The 11,368-nt window shown below is 33.1% G+C and overlaps 1 long non-coding RNA gene across 1 annotated transcript; it reads right to left on the bottom strand.

Annotated features, from left to right (window-relative positions):
* Nucleotides 1-1,191: 1,191 nt before the first annotated feature.
* LOC148761265 (uncharacterized) lies at nt 1,192-3,049 on the bottom strand. Its single transcript, XR_016027797.1, has 3 exons — nt 2,956-3,049; nt 2,222-2,305; nt 1,192-1,386 (listed from the first exon to the last, which is right to left on the bottom strand). It is a non-coding gene; the product is annotated as an uncharacterized LOC148761265 (long non-coding RNA).
* Nucleotides 3,050-11,368: the final 8,319 nt, after the last annotated feature.

Raw genomic sequence — 11,368 nt, 5'->3', positions numbered from 1 at the left:
GCATGAATGGCTAAACTGATTTTGGTGTTATAATTATTTATACTGTGTATTCAGCCTTGAGAGGCTAGGTTGCGATAAATTGCCATGTCATGCTAGAATGAATTTTATTGATTGGTGGATTATATATTAATTATTTACTGCAAAGGGAGTTCCGTGGACCAGCCTATTAGAGGGGCACGGTAAACTCCATTATATTATTACCTCGAACGGAGAGGCGCGTACGGTATCTCCTGGGGTAAAGCCTAGGGTTCACTTCACGCTAAACCACCACGTGAAGGGGAACTCAGCCAACGCCAAGGAACGGCTATATTTTTCTCAAACTAAAAATATATTTTAAGTGTATACAAAATTTTAACAATCTTGGCAGACTCGGTTGGATGCCCTGCGCAAGGTATCACCGAGTATGAGTTTTGGCACGAGCCTAAGTTTTAAGAAATTCATAAGCCAAGTTGATTACTCGATTTATATGGATTGATTTTATTTGGTTGAAATGAACTGAAAGGTAATGAAATTACAGTATGATGACTTATTTTAATTGTCTCCATTTACTCGGCTTTAGATACTTTAGATGGTATCTATTTACTCACTGAGATTATAAAATCTCACCCCTTCTTCCTATACATTTTTCAGGCTCAGGACAGTTTGTAGATAGTCGAGTAGGACGAGAACTAAGCTCGGAACTGCATTATAGAAAGTAAGAGTTCACAGTCTTACATCCTCTTGGTCAATTGGAGCCCACGTGTCATTGCAGATCAAAACTTATGTCACGACCCGGTACTCCCCTCGAGCCCGTGACAACCGCCGCGGTGTCCCGGTAGACACTTATTGCCCGGAATGTCAACCCGAAACCCCGCAAGGCTTTACTATCAGTTTCTCTGTTCCCTTGTGAGCAACCATTGTCAAATATCGTGTTCTAAAATATTTTAAGCTGTTTCCAACTTTAAACAAATAAAATATTAATTTTTCGTCTCACAAGGGTATTTTGGTCATTTTTCTCAAAAATTTTAAAACTGGCTAAAACGTAATATACAACTACAAAACACACAATTCATATTCAAAATGAGTTTAAAAGTCTAAAATCTTCATTTAAAACGAAATTATGGTTATTTGAATATAATAAGAAAATAAAAGAAATATTAAGTAAAATATTCTATTTTCTTATAAAACAATATTTATAGAGTTATACGTGAATAATTTTTATAACGTAAAAGTTAAATAAATTTATACATACTTAAATACAGTAAGCCAAAATATTTAATTTAATTTACAATAACAAGAGTGCCCCCGAATAAACAAAAGTAAAGAGGACTGTGAACCTACGGTTTGGAAAATGCAGATCCCACTGTAGTCCTCGATGAGATCAGCTATCTACAGTCTATACTGAACCTGAAATGGGTGGAAAGGAGGGTGATGAGATTATAAAATCCCATTGAGTAAACAAACATCATCATAAACATCTAGAGTTGAGTACATGGAGACAATAAAGTAAATCATCATAAACTGGGTTATAGCATTAGAACACATTTTGTTCAAAACACGTAAAGAGGCTTATGAATCTCATAAAAATCTAGGCTTGTGCCATAAATCCATTCTCGGGGACACCTTGGCCGAGGCATCCTACCGAGACCACCAAGGCTATTAAAATTCACATTTCACATAAATCATGTTTTTGTTTTGAAAACATAGCCGTTCCTTGGCGTTGGCTGAGTTCCCCCTCACGTGGTGGTTTAGCGTGAAGTGAACCCTAAACTTTACCCCAGGAGATACCCTACGCGCCTCTCCGTTCGAGGTAAGAATATAATGGGGTTTACCGTGCCCCTCTAAAAAGCTGGTCCACAGAAACCCCCTACTGCAGTGATTAATTAATATATAATCCACCATATAACAAAACTCAATAACATGATATGGCAATTTTGTAATTCGCAGTTTTTCAAGGCAACCAAACAATTCGCATTTCAATACAATTGCCAACTAGCCAATCATGCTCGATTTATCATAAGCCAGTTAATTTAAACAATCAAATTGCCACAATTAACAGTCTCCATGTACTCTATTTTTCAAAATCACTATTAATTTCAAAACAATTTATAATTTAATTTCATTGAAACTCATTTATTCATAAAACATGAAAATTTATCTTTTTAAATTCCTTTTTCCATAGAATTCATGAAAGCATTTAAAAACCACCCTAGATAATTAAAATGACAGTAAGTTTACTCACAATGTCTAGAATGCAGACTTTCGAAGCACTCTGTCTACTGGTCCTCGGATGCAATTTCCTTGCCTTTATCGGAGGACTCACCACCTTGACACAGTACAAAATCGAGAGTTTCACCAAGTTGGTACTAAATCAAAATTAAACTAATTTAGACTACCAATGCATGATATGGAATGCAAAAATGCACTGGTAACTATCTAAACCCGGTATTGGCCTAATTCGTCTTATCACCCGATTAAATTCCTAACGGGTCCGTTTAAACTCCAATTTAATTCTTTTCAGTTTCTATACCTCAATTGCACCCAAATTAACTTAATGTCCCTCAGTGTGGTGCAAATTATCAGTCCCAACAATAAATTACGAAAATACCCCTAGTGGGTAAAAATTCATATTTTTGCTCCGAAAATTCTCATTATTTTTCTAGGCTCATAATTCATCATTCCTTAACCAATTCTCCTAGAATAAAATCAAACTCATCCTCACTCACTACATGGTAAATTCAGCCATTAATGGTTGGGGGAGAAAATAAATTCTTTTCTTGTTGTTTTGTTTCTAAATATGCTAAACTAACTAAAAACACTAACATAAATTAAAATCAAATAAATCCAACAACTTTCTCTCTCCTAACCCATTTTTTTCAGAATTGAATTCATCATGAAAACATGTAATTTAATCATGGAAAATAAAGAGAAATGCTTGGGAATAAGAAAACTCAAGCTTAATAGAAAAAAACTCACCTTTTTCACTTAATTTCCTTGAAAATTCACACTTTTTCTTTGATTTTCTCTCTCTAGGGTTTTGTTTTTGTTTTCTCTCTCTTCTTGCTGGTTTGGCCGGCCATGGGGTGGAAGATGGGCTGATTTTGTGCCTTTTAAAAAGGAAAATAATAAATTAATAAAGGCATGACACATGGCATCATGTCATTGGCCCGTTTTTAAAATTTTAAAAATTTAAACATTTTATCTCCACCACATGTTTAGTCAAGGGTCAAAGATGAAGACAAAGGAAGACCATGTGCTGGAAAAAATATCCTGGTGGTGGAAAATTACAATTTTGCCCCTGAGGTGGCAAAATTACCATTTTACCCCTATACTCCAAATTATACCGAAATTAAAATTTTTCACTTCTAAACCTCAAATCATACTTCAATAAGTCAAATTATACTCCAATAAGTCAAATGGGGCCAAAAAATCCTTTTCTAAAATTCCCATTTTGTCCCCAAGTGGCAAATGACCATTTTGCCCCTAGTTAGTGAAAATTCCGATTTGACTCCAAATTGATCCTCAAACTCCAAATTGCCATTTTAAGTCATCCATGAACTGTGAAACTCTTAATCTCACCTTAAAATTCCTATTTGATCTAGTTCGAGGATTAAATAAACTTTGTTGTACCTCTAGGTACAATACCGACTTTTGTAAATTTTTCGGGACTCTCCTAGCGTGCAATCATGCTATCATCACATGTATGTCATGAATAGTATTTTATAAGGTCGGGCTTTATAACTTATATTTTGGTTATCCGTATTTCTATTCATACAATTTTTACTTTACTTTCATGTGCGAAAAATTATTTACGAATATTTCTATAAAAATTTATTTTATGAGAAAATAGAATATTTTATTTATTATTTTGAATAGTACTAGTTGTCAACAATTTGCTTTCAAATGAACGTTTTAGATACTTAATTGTTTTAAAATCATTAAATATATATTTTTTGCTTACCTACTACATTTTTAGCAAGTTTCGAGATTTTTGACAAAAATGACGAAAATGCCCCTATGAGCAAAAAAAAATGTTATGTTATGATTTGAAAATAATTTGTAATCCTTCGTATTTTGATTATTTGATAACTATTGCTCACCGGAGAAGTGCGAAAGCTGATACGAGAGCCTTGCGAGGTTTCGATCGACATTCGGGGCGAAGAATGTTTGTCGAGGCTTCGCGGCGGTTGTCACGGGCTCGATGGGGAGTTTCAGGTCGTGACAATTTAGATTGGTATCAGAGCATGGTTTAAAGATCAAATATTTTGATTTTAAAGCCTTTGGTTTTAAATTTGTTTTAAGGAATCTACACTAACACTGCATGGCACTAAGTCCAGTTAAGTTAAGATAAGTTAAGTTAGGTTAGATTGAATAGAATGTATGCATCTACATATAGAAATCTACCTACTTTTGAGATGCATAAATAATTAAGCAATTACTATTTGATTGCATATAGGTTTTTAAGTGCACTGGTGACATACACACCATGTCTAGAAGAGGTGGTAGTCTCGATACCTCTCATAGTGATAGCGAGGGATCTCTAGATTCTATGGCTAAGAGCAAATGGCACCCTGATACAGGTGATTCGGAAGGTGGTCCATCCCGAATTCCTAATAACAGAATTCATCGAAACTTAGCAGAATGGGTTCATAATAAGGAAAGCTTTGAGAGTAGCCAGAATTTTGAAAGTGAGAGTAGCTCCAATATTCTGAAAACTGAAATAGATTTCCTTTTGAAACAATCCGAAGAGTACCATAGAGAACATACGAGGAAGGCAATTGCAAGGGGAGATATTCGTCTTAGGAAGAGGGTAAACGTTGTACATCATTTTCCTCCTAGATGTGGAAGAAATGCCGCACCGGTGAGTGCCGAGGAAATTAGGAGAAGACAACAAGCCTGGATTGAAAAGCAAAGAAAAAAATCTCAAGAGGAGGAAAATCCGGAAGAGGATCTTTAGGAGGACTCGAAGTAAAATCTTTCGATAAGATCATATTAAGATGATGATCCCAAGGACATGTAATATTTTCGTAAGATTTTACACTACCTTAACTCTAAGTAGATGTTGTGTAAAAGAGATAATAATTATATGTACAAAGAATTAAAAATAGTTTGGCTTTTAAAGTATAGGACTATAATGTATTATAAAATGGCTGTTTAAGTAACTGAAGGTATATGGGAATCTTTAGTATGATAAGGATAAATTGGTAATATAATTATTGAGGAAGGTTATAGAAGGAAGCAATAAGGTTGTAAATGACATTCGAAATGGATAATGTGATTACATTAATGATTGTAATTTAAGCATGAAGGGGATTATTCAGTGATGTTATGACACTATGAGGTAATAGTTGGGCACAAATATAACCCAATGAATTTAAATTATGGAATATGGGGAATATAAAATTTTGATTCAGTAAGGATTGCGAGAATAAAGTAAGGAGGAAGCTGAGCTATTTTCGTAGTTAATTATACCGAAAGTCAATAAAATTATTGGAGTATAAGAAAAAGAAGATAATTGGATAGGGATGACAATAAATTTGAGGAAAGTTGTAGATAGTAAGCAACTTATGTGTGGAGTGGTATATGTATTTTGAATTTATTACACTGTATGGAAAGGATGTTTTGAAGTGGAATTTTATGAATGTTGATAAACGTCAAAAGATGACATGAGATGAAAATATTAATCTGGCTTAGTGTGTATGACAAGAAAATAAAAGGTACCTATACTTATGAAACTCATGATATATATCTAGAAGGGAAACCACTGGTTGAGAATGATTGATGTGGTGACTTTGAATGCAGACAAATAGCTTTGATGAGAAAATTTCTAATAGCTACAGTACTTCAGCATTGACTGTTCAACGCTATACTGCTCCGAATACCTCCACGCTTATGATGCATGAGTAAGATGGGAGTGACACGATAATGAGCTTAAAAATTGAATTTGGGTTGTTGGTCATTGTGTTTTGTTGTCTGGGAGTCTTAAATATTCTAGAGAATGTTTACCCAAATGAATTGAAAAACTTCTTTATTGCCTTGTATATAGGCATATAATTAAAAGAAAAAAATTTGAAAGATTCTTGAAATGACTATATTGGGATGAGATATCAAGTAATGAAAGTGTAAAGGAAGAATTACGAGACTGGTATAGAAAATTAGTTTATATAGAATATCATTACGAGAATTTGTAATATCTGTTTTGATACAGTAAAATGACAAGAGTTAGGAACAACATGAGGCTAATTGTGTGACACCCTAGAAACCTATGAAGATGAGTTAGGGATTGAATGGATGAATACATATTTATATATCTTTAAGAGTAAGTATTTTAGGAATACATAAACATCTTTGAGAAGAGATTTTAATCATACACAGCAAGTATGAAACGTAAAATTTTTAAAACTTGCTGAGAAGCCTAACGGCTAAATCACAAGTTAAGGGATCACATGCTGTGAGACATAAGTTTAAGATAGATATTCCTAAGGAAATACTCAAGAGAAGTTTTGCTCTGGATCTCGTTATAGCAAGCACTAAGTTATGTGATTATAAAAAGGAAGCTGTAAGCTGAGAGTGATATTAGTATTAATATTGAAAAATACTTGAGGAGAATCTAGTTTTAAGTTTTACAATTTCAAGTACAATTTATAAATTAGTTAAGGAAGAATGATGTTATGTTCATATGAAGGAGTGGAACAAAGGATGATAGAAGTTAACCTTGAAAATGAAGTCAGATAATGAAACTTTCCTAATATATTATGGAAATTGGAATTCGAAAATGCTTAAGGCATACATGATTCAAATGGGTTCGAGTCTTAAGTGACAAATCAATATCGTAATGCAAGAAAGATACAAGGTAATATAGAGGCATGAAAGATGATTAAGGACAAAAGGATGACTCTTAGGAATTGTGGTATTGCATGAGATGCAATGATCAAGTGGAGATAAATCTTTAAGGCATCAATAGGATTATAAAGCATACACGCATAATAGATTATAATTCAATGGAGATGACATTGTGATGAATGATATATAGTATAAGGAAACTCAAACATATGGTTGGAAATGATATGAATGATATGAAGATATATACAAGTATAATAAGAAGGTTGACATGCACTATAAGAATTATTATATTGAAACTAGGATTGGGATACAGATGAATAAAGGGGGAATGTAGTCCAAAGCATGTGAACACATGGATTCCTATATATAAAGAGAGATGTTGACATTTGAAAATGCATGTATATATGTATATATGAAATTGATAATTTTACTAACTAAAGTGAAGAATGGTTCTCAGTAATTGGGAGATTTTGAAATAGTGTCTAGAGAGGTAAGTGAGCTAAAGTGTTAACGGACATGCAATGAACGATTAAAGTTATGAGTGACTTTGAAGGTAAACCTTGAATTGTTTAAGTTCTTAATGGAACTCTATTAAATGAAGGGTATGGACCAGTATAAGATGGATGAATCAAGGTTGAGAAATTTGGTACGGAGCGAATTAATAAAATGATGATTAGGTATACATAAGTAAGTATGATATGTGATCGAAATTAGTATAATTGAGGTGAAGTTATGGTTCAAATTTAATAATGGTGATAAAGGCATGCTTAGTGTCTCGATATAAGAGATCATGGTTGTGAAAAGTATTACTGATCCAATTCCAAAGGATGATAATTGCCATAAATAAAGCATTTAATTGAACTGAAGGTGAACGAGGTGAATAAATTGAATGTCCCTATAGAAGGAATAAGGAGTAGGATCATAGAAGGAGATTGATAATGCAACATCGACGAAAATTCGAGGACGAATTCTATTTAAGTGGGGGAGATTGAAATACCCCATACTTTGATATGGTGATAAATAAAGTTGATTGAATGCAAATTGAGGTCAATTAAAATGTTTAAAAGTGATAAAAGACGAAAGGAGTAGTTTAGGATAAAATATTTTACAAGTGAAAAAATAACAATAAAATAATAATAATTTTATCAGAGGAGAATTTGTGAGATAAAAAGCGATTCGGAAGTTAAGTGAGGCATAATAAGGTATTTCTCGTATCAAGGAGACAAGATAAATTTTTTTTTAAATATTAATATTTAGTCGGATGTCGAAATCAGTCATGAAGAAGGATCATATGGTTGATCCAAGTGAGAGAGAAGATGACAAGCCCGACTCTATAAAAATATTTGTCATGACATAAATGTGATGAATAGCATGTTTGCATGCTAAAAGAGTTCCGAAAAAAAATTTACAAAAGTCGGTATTGTATCTAAAGGTACAACAAAGTTGAGTTAAACCTCGAACTATATCAAATAGAGAATTTACGATAAAATTAAGAATTTTAAAGTCCCAGAATGGTTTAATATGGTGATTCGGGGTTCAAGGATGAATTTGGAGTCAAACCAAAATTTTCGTTATCTAGGGGTAAAATGGTCATTTGATACCTAGGGACAAAATGGGAATTTTTAGAAAAGATTGTTGGCCCCATTTGACTTATTGGAGTAAGATTTGAGGTTTAGAAGTGAAAAATTTTAATTTTGGTATAATTTGGAGTAAAAGGGTAAAATGGTAATTTTGCCACGTAAAATAAAAAATTTATATTTTGAAAGGATTTTGATCAAATTTAATTAATTGGAGTGTGAAATGAGTATGAGGAGTGAAAATTATGCATTATGTCAAATTTTCAATTTTGGGGCAACAATGTAATTTTTGAAAAGTTCGGGGGTAAAAGTGTAATTTTGAAAAATTTGCTCCACCAAAACTTTGGAATCATCTGGAAATTTCACTTAAGACTTGGATAAGTCAAAGGGAATGCATGGTGGAAAAAGTAGGACAAGTGGATGGCTAGAAAAAAAAATGAATTAATAAAATATTTAAAATATGAATAAAATAATATTATTTCATTAAACAATAAAAAGGCATAAAAAAATCAGCCCATAACCCATTCTTCTTCTTCAACATTCGGCCAAGCAAGAAACAAGAGAGAGAAAGGAGAAAATAAAACCCTAGCCAAGAAATTTAAAGGGAAAATAGGTGGAAATTCAAAAATCAAGAAAAAAAAGGTAACATTTCTTAAATTTGTCTTGTGCTTTACCTTTCCCATGCATTTCCCATCATTTTCCATGGTTGAATCATGTGATTTGAGGATGATTTCAATTCTGGTCATATGGGTTTAGAGAGAGAAAGTTGTTAGATAAATTTGATTTTGAGCTATGTTAGTGTTTAGTGTTAGTTTAGCATGTTTATGAGTAAAACAACAAGAAAAATATTTATCTTCTCCATGAATTTCCCTAGGCCGAATCTAGCCAATGGTATGTGAGGATGAGGTTGACTTTATTTTAAGAGAATTGGGTGGAAAAATGATGAATTATGAGGTTGGAAAGTAAATGGGAATTTTCGGTGCAATAAATTGAAATTTTTACCCACTAGGGGTAAAAGCGTAATTTATAGTCCGAACTGATAAATTGGACCAAATTCACAGTCATTGAGGTATTGTGGATATAATTGGATAATTGAAATTGAAATGGATGGAATTGGAGTCGAATTGGGGATTTTAGGAATTTACACCGTGTATAGGCGAGTTAGGTCGAACATCGCAATGAAGCTATTGTCTAGACATTTCAAATCCTATCTAGTGCACACGCATGGATAAGAGCCTAAAATAATTTATGATAAATTGACACAATTTACTGAATTTTGTGTCATGGATTATGGATAGGTGGTAAGTCAATTGTTTCGGGTAAGAGACTGCACCCGAGGGCGGAAGATAGGAGTATTTCTACTCCTAATACTGTGAGTAAACTTATTATCGTCTTAATTATCTAGAGTAGTTTTATACAACTGTGTGATTTTATGAAAAATGAGTTTAAATGGTAAATTGCTATGTTTTAAGAGAAATTGTAATTTTATAAAATGATTTTATAAATTTTCTGGAAAATCGAATATTGGTTTTGAAAATAGAGTAATTGGAGACTGCTAGTTTGTGTTGCAAATTTATGGTTTTAAATTGAATGGCTTATGACAATAAATGAGCATGAATGGCTAAACTAATTTTGGTGTTATAATTATTTATACTGTGTATTCAGCCTTGAGAGGCTAGGTTGCGATAAATTGCCATGTCATGCTAGAATGAATTTTATTGATTGGTGGATTATATATTAATTATTTACTGCAGAGGGGGTTCCGTGGACCAGCCTATTAGAGGGGCACGGTAAACTCTATTATATTATTACCTCGAACGGAGAGGCGCGTACGGTATCTCCTGGGGTAAAGCTTAGGGTTCACTTCACGCTAAACCACCACGTGAAGGGGAACTCAGCCAACGCCAAGGAACGGCTGTATTTTTCTCAAACTAAAAATATATTTTAAGTGTATACAAAATTTTAATAATCTTGGCAGACTCGGTTGGATGCCCTGCGCAAGGTATCACCGAGTATGAGTTTTGGCACGAGCCAAAGTTTTAAGAAATTCATAAGCCAAGTTGATTACTCGATTTATATGGATTGATTTTATTTGGTTGAAATGAACTGAAAGGTAATGAAATTACAGTATGATGACTTATTTTAATTATCTCTATTTACTCGACTTTAGATACTTTAGATGGTATCTGTTTACTCACTGGGATTATAAAATCTCACCCCTTCATCCTATACATTTTTCAGGCTCAGGACAGTTTGTAGATAGTCGAGTAGGACGAGAACTAAGCTCGGAACTGCATTATAGAAAGTAAGAGTTCACAATCTTACATCCTATTGGTCAATTGGAGCCCACGTGTCATTGCAGATCAAAACTTATATTTTGGTTATCCGTATTTCTATTCATACAATTTTTACTTTACTTTCTTGTGCGAAAAATTATTTACGAATATTTCTATAAAAATTTATTTTATGAGAAAATAGAATATTTTATTTATTATTTTTGAATAGTACTAGTTGTCAACAATTTGCTTTCAAATGAACGTTTTAGATACTTAATTGTTTTTAAATCATTAAATATATATTTTCTGCTTACCTACTACATTTTTAGCAAGTTTCGAGATTTTCGACAAAAATGACGAAAATGCCCCTGTGAGCAAAAAAAAAATGTTATGTTATGATTTGGAAATAATTTGTAATCCTTTGTATTTTGATTATTTGATAACTATTGCTCACCGAAGAAGTGTGAAAGCTGATACGAGAGCCTTGCGAGGTTTCGATCGACATTCCGGGTGAAGAATGTTTGTCGAGGCATCGCGGCGGTTGTCACGGGCTCGATGGGGAGTTTCGGGTCGTGACACCCTTCCTTGGAAAATTCGGCCAAAAATGGGACATTAAGTCGGTTAATTTTCTATTTTTTTTTTCTATCACGTTTAATCGTTTTTCATCATTTTCTCTTCATTTTCCTTAGAATA

The sequence above is a fragment of the Theobroma cacao genome, chromosome 8 (assembly GCF_053813885.1).
Source record: "Theobroma cacao isolate CCN51 chromosome 8, ASM5381388v1, whole genome shotgun sequence".
In the NCBI taxonomy this organism is placed as follows: Eukaryota; Viridiplantae; Streptophyta; class Magnoliopsida; order Malvales; family Malvaceae; genus Theobroma; species Theobroma cacao.
This window is presented reverse-complemented; position numbering and strand designations above follow the sequence as displayed.